Source organism: Hoplias malabaricus, chromosome 1 (genome assembly GCF_029633855.1).
Source record: "Hoplias malabaricus isolate fHopMal1 chromosome 1, fHopMal1.hap1, whole genome shotgun sequence".
Lineage (NCBI taxonomy): Eukaryota > Metazoa > Chordata > Actinopteri > Characiformes > Erythrinidae > Hoplias > Hoplias malabaricus.
Genome location: NC_089800.1, coordinates 54,834,675 through 54,847,704, shown reverse-complemented (window position 1 = coordinate 54,847,704; position 13,030 = coordinate 54,834,675). Strand labels below are relative to the sequence as shown.

Below are 13,030 nucleotides of genomic sequence, written 5' to 3'. Positions count from 1 at the left end.
TGAGAGAGAGAGAGAGTGTGTGTAGTAACAAATTGTCTTCCGTGTCATCACAGTGCCTCTCTTCCTCATCAGAATTCCTTTGAACACTCTGTTGCCAGGCAACCACTAGCATTCAGAACCCCCCTCCCTCCCTCTGTCTCCCTCTCTTTTTCTCTCTCCCTCTCTATCTCTCTCTCCCACTTCCTCTTCCTCTTTCTCTCTCTCTCTGTCTCTCTCACCCCCCCCCCCCCCTCTCTCTCTCTCTCTCTCTCTCTCTCTCTCTCTCAGGTGTGAGGTGGTGTTGTGGAATGAGGAGGTATCCTCTCTGAGAATTATGCTTATGTCACACTTTTAAAAGAAACTCAAAATAAAACTCTCTGTTTGTTGTTTTTGTTGTCACTTATTGTTTTGTTGTTTGTTTTGCTGTTTGTTTGGTATTTTTATGGGGTTGTGTTGTTCCTTTATTTGTTTTTGTGTGTTATTGTCTGCATTATTTGTGTTATTTTGTGTTTATTCTTTTGATGATATATTTGTTGTTGTTTTTCATGAAGATTTTTGGTTTTATTGTTGTTTGTGTCACTATTGTTTGTTTTATAGTTCATGTTTTATTGCTGTTGTTTGTGCTATTTGTGTTGTTTGTGTTGTTGTTGTGTTGTGTATTGGTATTTTTGTGTTCTTTGTTTTATTTTTTTATTTGTATTGTTTTTGTTATTGTTGTTGATGTGTTTGTGTTATTGTTTTTTATTGTGAAATTGTTGATTTTGTTGTTGTTTCCTTTGTGTTATTGTTGTTGTTGTTGATGATTTTGAAGGAAGTTTAATGGAGTTTAGGTAGAGCTTTAGGTGGAGTTTAGGTGAAGCTTTAGGTGGAGTTTTAGATGGAGCTTTAGGTGGAGCTTTAGATGAAGGTTTAGATGGAGTTTAGGTGGAGCTTTAGATGGAGCATTAGGTGGAGTTTGGATGGAGTTTAGGTGGAGGTTTAGGTGGGGTTTATTTGAGCTTTACATGGAGTTTAGATGGAGCTTTAGATTGAGTTTAGATGGAGCTTTAGATGGAGCTTAGAAGGAGCTTTAGGTGGAGCTTTAGATTGTACTTTAGATGGAGTTTAGATGGAGTTTTAGGTGGAGCTTTAGGTGGAGGTTTAGGCAGAGGTTTATGTGAAGGTTTAGGTGGAGCTTTAGATGGAGCTTTAGGTGGAGGTTTAGGTGGAGCTTTAGGTGGAGGTTTAGGCAGAGGTTTATGTGAAGGTTTAGGTGGAGCTTTAGATGGAGCTTTAGGTGGAGGTTTAGGTGGAGCTTTAGATTGAGTTTAGATGAAGCTTTAGGTGGAGCTTTAGATTGAGTTTAGATGGAGCTTTAGATGTAGGTCTAGGTGGAGGTTTGTGGAAACAAATGAAAGAAAAAAGAAAAACAATGAAATAGAGAGAGATTGAGTGAGCGGTGCCTTTTTACAGCACTCTGTTCTTAAAATGGTCAGGACCCCCTCAGGACCCCCACAGGACCCCCACAGAGCAGGTGTGATGTGGTAGTGAATCATTCTCAGCGCTGCAGTGACACTGACGTGGTGGTGGTGTGTTGTGCTGGTGCGAGTGGATCAGACACAGCAGTGCTGCTGTGATCCTGTGATTCTGGCTCTGTTCAGTTTTGAAAGATTGGAAAGGACTTTTTTTTAAAAAAAGAGAAGAATGATGGACAGAGTCACAGCAGCTATCTGAAGAGAGCTTCTCTCAGTCGAGAGGCGATAAGACACTTCTGACCGGATTTATCTGAGCTGAAGTGTCCGACCCATATGTGGTCATAATGCAGTTCTGGTCATCTCTCTCTCTCTCTCTCTCTCTCTCTCTCTCTCTCTCTCTCTCTCTCTCTCTCTCACCCCTCCCTCTCTCTCTCTCTCTCTCTCTCTCTCTCTCTCTCTCTCTCTCTCTCTCTCTGTCGCTGGAGTCTCGCTGTCTCACATTCCCAGACTCACAGACTCCGAGTGTGCAGCTCGCAGCCGGAGTCAGGGACGCTGCTGCTCTCGCGCTCGAGCTTACTGCATCTTCCTCTTCGTCATTCACCATCCTCATCCCCATCGTCGTCCTCATCCTCGTCCTCATCCTCGGGACAATCGTTCTGCTTTACCTCCTTTCTTTAGGAGGGAGGAGAACAGTGGGGGAGGAGGAGGAGGGGGGTAGGACAGAGAGGAAGAGGAAGAGAAGGAGGGAGGGGGAGGGCTGCGGATGGAGAAGGAGAAGGAGCTCAGCTGTGGGTGGGATGCCTGCACTGAAGCCGCGGCGAGGATCCGTTAAACGCTAGCGCTCCACGCATGCAAACACACACATACACACACACACACACACACACACACATACACACACACACACACACACATGTGACATCAAAGACATGGCTGGGATTCTCTGAGAAATTTGCAGCGTGAGGCTGTTGGCAGGACGCCTCCTCTTCGCTTCTCTCCAGCCGGCCGTCCCTGCCTCCTTCTCTGGAGCGGACAGAGGGGCTTTATTTCACTCCCGACGTTTTCTACTACCCCCCTCCCCACCCCCCATCACACACACACACACCCCTCCTGCTGTGGCCGAGGGACCGCCGGCACTGGGATTGAGCCTGGATTATCGTTATTAAAAGCGCCGGAGCCCGCGGAGAGAGGGAGATTTTCGACTGAAGTCTGACTCCAGAAGCCACCGTTCACCTTCTTCTTCCTCTGCACCCTTCTTTCACTGGGATTTTTTTTTTTTTTTTTTTTTTTTTTTTTTTTTGATTTGGATTTGGAAACAAGTCACGGATATTTGGGCAGATTTTTGGGGCAGATTGGGAATCCACGTGCGCTCGACACACGCAGAAGCGTGCACACCTCTTCTGGTTTTTTTGTTACCTTCCTTTATTTCAATTTGTATACGGTTCCCTCTTGATTTGTGTGTGATGCTGCTTCGCTTCGGAGACTAGTGTCGATAAGAGGAGCAGCAGCAGCAGCAGCAGCAGCAGCAGCAACGGGGTCTGGACAGAGCATGGTGCTGAATTCCAAGGTAACTCTTCCTTTGGTTATTTCTGTTCTCTCTCTCTCTCTCTCTCTCTCTCTCTCTCTCTCTCTCTCTCTCTCTCTCTCTCTCTCTCCACTGCGTAGGCAGTTGTATTCAGGTCATGCTGTGAGCTCCTGATCGTTCTGTTCACGCAGTTCTCGGTCCAGTGCCACGCCAGCCGCAGATACTGCATCCTTAAGGGTGCAAAAGAAAAAGAAACCATCCATGTCCCTACCCTACAGCACTCATTTCTTTGTGTGTGTGTGTGTGTGTGATTACAGATATGTGAAGTTTGTGTAAAGTGTGTGCTGCTGTTGTGCTGAAGTGTTATCTGTACCTTTCTGCTCTGGACGTGTGGGGGTGGCGATGGGGGTGTTTGTGGGGGTGGGTGGGGTTGGGTTGGTGTGAGGATGGGGTGAGGGATGGGGGTGGGGTGAGGGGTGGATCTAGCTATCTATTTATCTATCTATCCTCTATCTATCTGTCCTTTATCATCTATCTATCTATCTATCTATCTATCTATCTATCTATCTATCTATCTATCTATCTATCTATCTATCTATCTATCTATCTATCCAGGTTTCAAAATATTCTTATGCCATAAAAACACTTAGCTTTAGCACATTTTAAATCCAGAGAGCTAAGTGTGTGTCCAGAGAGCCCAGAGTGTCCTGTGTGTCCAGAGAGCCCAGTGTGTGTCCGGAGAGCCCAGTGTGTGTCCAGAAAGCCCAGTGTGTGTCCTGTGTGTCCAGAGAGCCCAGTGTGTGTCCTGTGTGTCCAGAGAGCCCAGAGTGTCCTGTGTGTCCAGAGAGCCCAGTGTGTGTCCGGAGAGCCCAGTGTGTGTCCAGAAAGCCCAGTGTGTGTCCTGTGTGTCCAGAGAGCCCAGTGTGTGTCCTGTGTGTTCAGAGAGCCACTGTGTGTGTCCAGAGAGCCCAGTGTGTGTCCTGTGTGTCCAGAGAGCCCAGTTTGTGTCCAGAGAGCCCAGTGTGTCCTGTGTGTCCAGAGAGCCTAGTTTGTGTCCAGAGAGCCCAGTGTGTCCAGAGAGCCCAGTTTGTGTCCTGTGTGTCCAGAGAGCCCAGTGTGTCCAGAGAGCCCAGTGTGTGTCCAGAGAGCCCAGTGTGTGTCCTGTGTGTCCAGAGAGCCTAGTTTGTGTCCAGAGAGCCCAGTGTGTCCAGAGAGCCCAGTTTGTGTCCTGTGTGTCCAGAGAGCCCAGTGTGTCCAGAGAGCCCAGTGTGTCCAGAGAGCCCACTGTATGTCCTGTGTGTCCAGAGAGCCCAGTGTGTGTCCTGTGTGTCCAGAGAGCCCAGTGTGTGTCCTGTGTGTCCAGAGAGCCCAGTGTGTGTCCTGTGTGTGCAGAGAGCCCAGTGTGTGTCCAGAGAGCCCAGTGTGTGTCCAGAGAGCCCAGTGTGTCCAGAGAGCCCAGTGTGTGTCCAGAGAGCCCAGTGTGTCCAGAGAGCCCAGTGTGTCCAGAGAGCCCAGTTTGTGTCCTGTGTGTCCAGAGAGCCCAGTGTGTGTCCAGAGAGCCCAGTGTATGTCCTGTGTGTCCAGAGAGCCCAGTGTGTGTCCAGAGAGCCCAGTGTGTGTCCTGTGTGTCCAGAGAGCCCAGTGTGTGTCCTGTGTGTCCAGAGAGCCCAGTGTGTGTCCTGTGTGTGCAGAGAGCCCAGTGTGTGTCCAGAGAGCCCAGTGTGTGTACTGTGTTTCCAGAGAGCCCAAGGTGTGTCCAGAGATCCCAGTGTGTGTCTTGTGTGTCCAGAGAGCCCAGTGTGTGTACTGTGTTTCCAGAGAGCCCAGTGTGTGTCCTGTGTGTCCAGAGAGCCCAGTGTGTGTCCTGTGTGGCTGCTCCTTGGTGCCTATAAGGTGTAATTCTCATATGCCACGCTCTGACATTGCCCTAAACCTCCGGGTGGTGGAGGTGATGGAGAAGAGAGATGTCTTCGCACAAAGCTGGTGAAGTGACCCACGGTTCAGTCTCACCCTGCTGAAGGAGTGTGTCTGTAAGCACTGCAGGAGATGCAGGTTTATAGGAGGTGAAGGAGATGTTTGTGAGGGTGCTGTGTGGAGGTAACAGCTGGAGTTGTGTGCACAGTTAGCCACTAGGGGGCTCTGGGACTCCTGCATGATCATGGTGCGCTGAAGGATGAGCTCTGTGTCTCTATTAGTGAGTTTAGTCTTTAATAATCACAGCCCTGCGTTTATAATCTCTAAAACACAGTTCTTAGCGTGTGTCTTACCTGCTGGAACATTACTGTGAGGAGTTGGTAGCACACATGACAGCATTAAAGAGGTCAGGGACTGAAGCTGGAAGATTAGCTCTTGTAGTAAGTCTTGGAGTTTGCCTTTGGAGATTGTATTTAAAAATAAAATTATTTTGTTCTTATTTCTACTGAATTAAAACAAAGCCGAATTTGTAAATCTTTAAAAGGTTCTTTACATTCACACATCTCAACAAACATGGTTCTTCATTGAAGAAAAACAGCTTTGCCATCACTCAAAGAACCTTTTTGTAGCACCATTATTTTTAGGAGCGTGCACAGTAAAGTAATGCTTGAAAAATCAAGTGGAGTTTCGTTTACAAAATGTTATATAGCAAAGGCAGCAAGCTCGAATGAGCCCAACCTGTGTGGGCAGCAAGTCACTGTTACTGCTGTCACAAACCAAGAAGGTGTTCGGTTCCTGTTCATGAACATGATCTGGAACCATTCGGTGTTCCCAAACCAGAAAGATTTATTCCCAGCTGGAACCTAAAGACATTAGGTTCTTGAGTGTGAATCGTGACAATGTCTGTGAATGTGCCTTTATCCATTTGTCTTTGGCTCTAAACCTCTATTAATTCTTAAAAATGCCACTGGGCATCAACGGAACATCTTCAAAGATCCACAAACTGCTTCCTCACAAACCAACCCTGAAAGACGTGGCCTTCTTGCTCTGCAGCACAGAGGCCAGGCAGAGATGGAGTTTTGAGGATGATGAGGGGGCTCTGGTACTTGTACGTGTCACAGGCAAGTTATTATTGCAGAGGCAATGATCTGAGATTGCATTACTCAGCGCGGCCCCGTTTACAGCACAGTGCTGCTGTTAGGACGCTAATGTGCTCTCATCCAGTTTAGAAGTCATGAAGTATTCATGGCCTGAGATGAATACGGCAACGTTGGAATCAAGCCTTGTTTCAGAACAAACAGCCTCACTGACTTCAGAAAGTGTTCACAGGAGTGTTCAGTGAACACAGTGTCCGCACAGGAGGGCAGGGTTCTATTCCTCGCTCAGGCAGGAACACTGTGCTACACAACTGACTCTGCAGTAGAGAGGTTTTAACCAGGTTCCCACTTCTCTTTGAGCTGCATCAGGTGCTCTGTTCTTTAAGTACTGTACCCAATGACTGGTTCTGTTGGGGCTGGACAAGACAAAAAAAGGAGAAAGGTCCCACCTCAGAAACAGTGTGTAGTTAACGGTCTAAAGACAGGAACTGGAAGTGTTACTGTTTGATATTAACATCATTAATAACATTCATAAAGTCTCAGACATCACTATCCAAGGATGTCCCCCTTGGTCAGGGGCAGTGGACACTGCTGCACACTTGAACTGTAGAATACCTTCAACAACATGTTTTGCCAAACAAACCCAGGGCCAAGAACAAGCAAATAAACAAATAAACAAACAAACAAACCAACCAACCAATAACAATGTTCTGACAAACAAGAGGCAGGTGGGACCCGAGCCTGGCGTCTCTCCCGGCTGCTCACCTGCTCCGGCGCCATTTAGCTGTGGACGGATGATCAGGGCCAGAATTAGCTGCTGCTGTGGTTCCAGGTCAAACGTATATACTTATATAGGTCCAAATAACAGAACACAAGAAAAGCCTTAAACGAGACACTGTGAAGTGACCTAGTGCCAAAGGCATGGGGTTTAAATTCGAGAGCATTTGGCTGTGGAACAGTGGAACTGTGTTCTCTGGAATGATAGAGTTGTGAGAACTAATCCCCAACACTAGCACCTGACCTCACCTTGATCCTTTACTAAATAAATGTATGCACTGCAGGCATGTGTGTGTGTGTGTGTGTGTGTGTGTGTGTGTGTGTGTGTTCAGTGGGCTGACACACATGGGTCATCTCCCTCCAGCTCACCGTTCCACTCGGCTGTCTGCATTTGGTGACAACACAACATTGCTGAGTCATAACATTACTCACTTTACACACACACACACACACACTGACTCAAAGCAAGAGGAAGAGAAGAACAAGCCCACTCATACGGACAACAAACACATCCGCTTTATTGGTCAACTCCACAAACTACTGTCAACTACAGAGAGGTTCACACTCTAATGATGTCACTGAACAATCTATTAATTATCTGATGATTAATCAGATTAAACAATAAAAACAAACCTCATGGTGGTCCCAAACTGTCAGCGGTCTGAGACTTTGACCTGTAAGACCTGGGCAGTGTGTGGCATCCAGTGGCGTTGCGTTAGTGTCCGTTTAAGTTCAACTCTAGTGTTGAGGTGGGGGTCTCTGTGTGTGATCAGGGAGACTCACCGACAATGGTGTGGGCTGGTGACAACCATCAACGACAAGGGAACCCAGCAACAAGGAAAACAAAAACTTAGTGGTACGTCATAGAAGTGGTGCATCATGCTGTAGTGGTTGTAATTCCCCTATAAGTGTTCCCCGTAGATGGGGGTCAATGTGTAGTGCAGTCTTCAAGGGCACTGGGGTTAGTTAAAGGGGAGAATGGTTTGGGACACAGGTTTAGAATGTAACATTGTGTCCAGCTGAGTGCCAAGGGTGGGGACTGGATTATATCCAGGTGAGCAGTTGCTATGGTAACTAAATGAACAACCAGACAGCTACAGCAAAACAGGCCTTCTATTTGGTTAGCACCAATTAATATAAAAAAAAAAATCACTAGATAAAGGTCAGATCAACTGAGAACAAGATACTATCAAGTGAACACTAGATACTATCAAGTGAGCAACAGATACTACCAGCTATAGCAGGAGTTATAGGACTCTGTACCTGTGGACCCTCAGTGCAATGGAGATGTATTGTCTGGGGGCAATCAGTGGTCTGTTAGCATTAAGCCGAATGGCGTTGATAAGTGTGCCAACCCCCTGGCTGTTTGTGAAACGTGGTGATGAGCATTGTGGGAGCTTGTGCTTATTATGGACCTGCCATGTATAATTTGGCCACGCCATGTTGACCACCTCAGAACCTCTCTGTTGTCGGCTGGTGCTGGACTCTGAGATCCAGAGACGCTTTGATTTATGTATTTATTTATTTATATATTTATTTTTCTCCCTCTCGTCACATTAAGGCATTACTAATGCTGTCACCGAAGCTAATGGACTTTGAGGCTTGGCGCATTTTCCCTGCACTCACTTTGTGGCTGAGTAATAGGGCCCTGGAGCTCCGCTGCAGCCCTTACGCCTGCGACGTGATGTGCAAGGCCAAAGCCATCCGAGACGGGGGTCCGCACCCTGCAAATGCTTGACACTAATGGCCTGAGAAGTGTTGTGTTATTGCTACTGCTGCCAGACGCTTGAGATGATGTTGAAAGTTAGCTGACATCATCCTGATGTGTGCAACCCCTTTAATGTCCACAGGTGAAGTCCATGCAAACACTTACAGATGCAGACATCAATGGAACCACACATCTGTCTCCAACAACTGCATATTCTCCCTCTTTAAACAATGACCAACAGAATGGGATGCTCTAGTGAAGCCTCAGATCCTCAAGTGTGGATTAGAGGGGTTTAAAAGTATTGCGCTATGGAGCAATGGAACTGTGTTCTCCCTGAATCCAGTGGCACTTTTCCACTGCATGGGTCATACTCGACTTGCCTGGCTCTGCTCTTTTGTTTTCCTATTAGTTAAATCTGGCCTCTAGTTCCTGGAAACAGATTTATATTCACTCCTTGCTGGCACCCAGCATAAAAAGAGCAGAGCAGGCACTAAATGTAATGTGTAAACCTTGCAGAGCACTGATTGGCCAGAGAGACTTGTTTACACCATCAGCACAAACTTGCTTGTAAAATCTCCAAGGTACAGTAACAATCACATTTGTTTTGGAACGACTCAAACCCGCAGTTGGTAAAATGACATTGTGGTGTTTTGAAGAGGTTCAAATGATTCTTTAATTGGTGGCTGATGTAAAATTCCATGTGCAACAAGTAAAACTACTGATCTGTGAAAACCGGGGTGTGTTCAGTCCAAAAAAACATAAACAACACAATTACACATTGAGTTCACAGCATCTAACGTTACCGTTGTTGTGGTTTTCAAAGCTTGGGGTTCCCGCTGGAGGTGGGATATTGTGACATCACCGGTTATATATTATGGGGGAACTGTATTAGTGGAGCCCCCTCCAGGGTGTATTCCCGCCTTGCGCCCAATGATTCCAGGTAGGCTCTGGACCCACCGCGACCCTGAATTGGATATGTGGTTAAAGATAATGAATGAATGAATGAATGAATGAATGAATGAATGAATGAATGTATTAGTGGAAAAGTGATCAAGGAAGTGCACATCAAGTTGAGCTAATGCCATGCAAAGCTACAGGGGATTGCCCTCCAGGAAAAACAGTGGTAGAAAGTATATTGTATGTATTTTAAAAGTTTATTTTATCTTTGATTGATGAGAAGAACTAACACGGCATGCATATTCACTATATACCATACCTTTCACGCAATGCTCCAGCATCTTTCCAGTGTTTGAGCAGCTAATGTTGTCAGTCAGAAAGGTTATTGCTGCTCATTATTTGTTCTTCACATTTCATCCATCATAGAGTATTGCCCACTTTAGCAAAAAGTTGTTTTAACTACATAATGTTTAATGGGCTTTTTTACTAAAGCATCAGAGTGCCTTTGTGACTGATTGGTAAGTGCCCCTGCAGCACTTGACTGCATCAGTGCCCCTCTAAACTCAATGTGCCGTGGTACAAAGTGTAGTCTAGATATGCCCCTGGTCTCCACCCTGGCTGCTAGCCACTGAGATACAGACTAAGCTTTAATTAGCACCAACCTCTCATGGTCCTCCACGTGGGCTCTGGGTCGGTCGGCCAGATTTGACCACATCAGTAAGAGCAGAAATCCCAGTGTCAGCTTTGGAAAGGTGGTGGGGAAAAAAGAAAGAAACACTTCAGAAATTCACCCTGGAAAAGATCCACAGATCTTCAAGGAGACAGAAGGTGAGCTGTCCGTCAGGAGCTGATATCTCTCTGGGGTTTAGGAGGCATGACTTAGCAATGCTCCCTTGAAGGGAATCAATATGCCTCTGATCATATTTATAGGGATCAACTGATTCTGTCTGGATCTCATGGTGCTGTGTGAGGTCTCATGGCCTTGGCTCCAGTTAAAGTCTGGTCCTGGTGGTCCTTTCTCATCAAGACTTATTTTGCATGTTCTAGTAGTTCTGGGAATTCCAATCCCAGTGCAGCGTTCCTGTAAAACATATTTGCAGCAAGAATGGGGAGCAGTGTTATACCCCTGCAGCCAATGCTTTGTATTGGCCATAGCAATGTATTGAAACATGCTTCCATTTAAAAAGGCCATATTTAAAGCATGTATTATAGTGAACACACATACACACACTCTCTCTCTCTCTCTCTCTCTCTCTCTCACACACACACACACACACACACAGGTTTTCCTTCACTCCCCACTCCAAATCTTCTTGGTGCTGCAGCAAGTTAAACCCTGTGACTTTTGAGTACCATGTCCACCTCTCTGTCCACACTGGGGTCCACCTTAAAGTGTGGGGGGATGTCCAGACTACAGTTAATGACCTCTGGCCTGAGAAAAAAAATGAAAAAGAAGGAAGGATGACCACTGCCATCGCCTCTGTGCTGGGGGACATGAGCTGGACAGCTCTGCATCATCCCATAAAGACATGAATAGAACAATCAGACAGAATCAAGTAGCCCCTGTCCCCATTAGCAGAGCTTACGGCTAGAGACAAGAGCAGAGCTTTAGCTGCTGGCGCTAATCCCATGCTTAGCTTCCATTGTGTGCCATGTCTGTGGCTGATCTGGAGCTAGTTATCTGTGCTCTGATTGGCTGATGGGGCTATCGGGCAGGCACTAAGCAGCTTTGAGATGGAGATGATGGGGAAGGCTTTTTAGCTGCAGATAATAACACTTAAACCCTGGGCTGGCAGTTAGCATGTAGCATTAGTGGAGTGTGATCACTGGGGAAGCCTTGTCTCGTCTGATGCTCCGCCAGTTTTCTTCTGAAATCAGTATGATGTAACACTTTGGGGAAGGCTGGGTGGGACATTTCTGTGACGTTTGATGGTACTAGACCCCAAAGACTAGTGAGGTCAGGTGCTGTAGTCTATGGATGCTGTAGTAATACTTTACACAGTTTTGTGTCAATATTAGTAGCTTAAAATGTGGATGGGGCAGTGTGCTGTATTTAGCACAAGACTAGCGTCATTTGTTAAATGCATCATTTGCATCCGTTGCTTTGCGCCTGTGTTCTTATGTTTATGGTTCTGTCCTCGATTTAGAGTTCTCCCTGAATCCTGTTGTGTTTTCAGCTATTGTTTGCTTTGTAAATGTGATATGACTCAGCGAGCCACCGTAGCAGAGGCTGCTACTGCAGTGAAGCCAGGAGTGGACTCTGGTGTGGACATGAAATTTGGAAGAAATGGACCTTGAAGGAAAGCAGCCCTGGAGAAGGCTATTTTAATCCTAAGACGTTCCGGACACTTTTGGCATTCCGAACACTCACTGAGCGCCTAGCGACGGAGACGGAGGCTGCAGTGGGGTGATAAGTTGTTTGAAAGAGAAAAGAACATAGTCATCCATCAGAAGAATGCACATGGACGCCGGTCTGCATGTTCATTATACAACACACACAAACACACACACACACACACACACACACACACACACACACACACACACACACACACACAAACACACACACACACACACACACACACACAACCTCCCACACGTGCACACACACACACATACACACGCACACACACATGTGCACACACACACATACACACATGCACACACACATGTGCACACATACGTGCACACACACACGTACACACACACACACACACACGTACACACACACACACACTTGGAGACACACACACACGTGCACACACACACACATGCACACACACACATACACACATATACACACATACACACACACACACGTGCACACACGCATACAAACGCGCGCGCACACACACACACACACACACACAGGGAGGGGGGATAGACAGAACTTTGTTTTTCACAGTGGACTGCAGATAAATGGCCATGTGATTGTGGTAACTCAGCGGCAGCAGGAGTCTGAGGTGGAGATCAGAGTGAGGTCAGAGTGAGGTCAGAGTGCTGACTCCATGAGCAGCTGCAGCTGTTTAAATCCAACATGAAGAACATTTCCAGATGAAAAAGATGTCAGATGGTCCCCGACAGAAGAACCGACTTGAGGAGGGGTTCTATTAGGTTTATTTACCTGTTTATTTACTTCACAAAGTTTATTCATTTATTTTTAATAGACAACAGGAAAATGGAAAAAAGTAAATCCCAAGTAGGGAAACCAGTGAAGCCCTGAGTGAGAAACTGAAAGGAAAAATCAGGGAAAGAATATAAACCTGGAGAGACAGGGACCCAGGAGAAAACTCCAGGGGTTTCCCAGATCCCCGGCCCGGCCTGTGTATAGCGCTCTGAAAATGACCCTCTGGTGGCGAGGGGTGGTTTAGCAGGCAGTGCTTCCCCAGGGAGATCCCTTACACTATGTAAATGCAACATGTTTAACAACTGGTTTCCTCAGTTCCCAAATGATTACACAGACTTCTCTGTAGTGGGTTGCACTGTCATTTCTATATTTTAAATGTGTTAATATTTAATAAGTGCAATGAAGTTGAGCCTAAAGATTTCTAATCTATGTTTTATGCATTTGTTATAAATAAATGTTTCATAGCTCTCAGGCGTGGCATTCATGGAAAATATGAAAATATGAAAAACAAATCAGAAGCACTTGGTCCATGGGCTTGCTCCCTTACAAATG

General features: G+C 46.3%; 1 long non-coding RNA gene across 1 annotated transcript in view; it reads left to right on the top strand.

Annotated features, from left to right (window-relative positions):
* The first annotated feature begins 2,825 nt into the window (after nt 1-2,825).
* Nucleotides 2,826-13,030, top strand: part of LOC136697654 (uncharacterized) — a 58,096-nt gene continuing 47,891 nt past the window's right edge. Inside the window, exon 1 of the long non-coding RNA XR_010802730.1 lies at nt 2,826-3,000. This is a non-coding gene — a long non-coding RNA (uncharacterized lncRNA). The remainder of the gene's footprint in view (nt 3,001-13,030) is intronic.